This window comes from Pteropus vampyrus, unplaced genomic scaffold, assembly GCF_000151845.1.
Source record: "Pteropus vampyrus isolate Shadow unplaced genomic scaffold, Pvam_2.0 Scaffold20, whole genome shotgun sequence".
NCBI lineage: Eukaryota > Metazoa > Chordata > Mammalia > Chiroptera > Pteropodidae > Pteropus > Pteropus vampyrus.
Window position 1 is genome coordinate 6,914,637 of NW_011888801.1, and position 1,028 is coordinate 6,915,664.

Genomic DNA, 1,028 nt, shown 5'->3' on the forward strand with positions numbered 1-1,028 from the left:
TTTTCAGTCGCCGGGTACTCCCCCGGCGGAGCCGTCGCAGAATCCTTTCGTGCGCTGCCCATGACACTGGTGTCTGAGCCATTAACGACTGCTGTGACTGAGTGGCAGGGAAGGGGACCCCCTCCACTCAGGTCCCGGCGGGCCCCCGCGCGCTTAGCCCCAGTCTCCCCACACGCAGGCGGTCCCACTCCTCGCGATCGCCAGGGAGCGCCCCAGGCCGGACCGAGAGGCCTCCTTCACGACCGGGGGCGGGTTGGCTTGCGGTCGCCAGGCGGGAGGTGGCGCTCCCAGCCGCGCCCGCTCCAGAGCGTCTTTCCGGAAACCGGATCCAATGCACGCCTCGGCTGCGCCCGGCGGCTTGGCCTCCTGCCCCACTGACCTGGGATTGCCGGGTAGCACCCTCCCCCACTGTGGCACAAAACTAGGCGCTTCCACCCACCCTCTCCCAATGGTGTCACTACTGCAAGAATGACACCATCACCAATCCGCCAGTGGGCCGGACATCACACCCACAGGCAATCTGCTCATTCCCGTTGCTCTGTACAGTGCTCTCCCTCCCCTCTTCACGTAGGAAACCGGGGGACCCAGAAAGAAGGAGGGAAGCTGCCACCAGGAGGCTAACCTCCCCTTGTCTCCTCTCTGGACTCTGGACACCCACTCAGCCACAGTCAGGGCACTAAAGAAAAGAGTTGTGTGGGAGACAAGAAGAGGTCGGGGAAGGCTCTGGGCCTGTGAACTTGAGGGGCGCCAGGACACCGAATGGTGGTAGTAGCTGCAAGGTCTGAGGTGGGCAGGAGGAAAAGAGGGTGGAGTGGGAGTCCAGGGCCCCTGAGCTACTTGGCGGGAGCCTCTGTATAGAGGCTTCAAGTTCTGGGTCACAGTGGGACAAGCCAGCTAGATCTGGGGGAAGGGCAGCCTGGCGCTCCACACGTTTTGATGCCGTGGGCTTAAGGCTCATCTGAACCCACTTAATTCTTCTTCTTGTATATTAACCTTGCAGAGAGAGAAGAGCTCCCACTCACACCTTC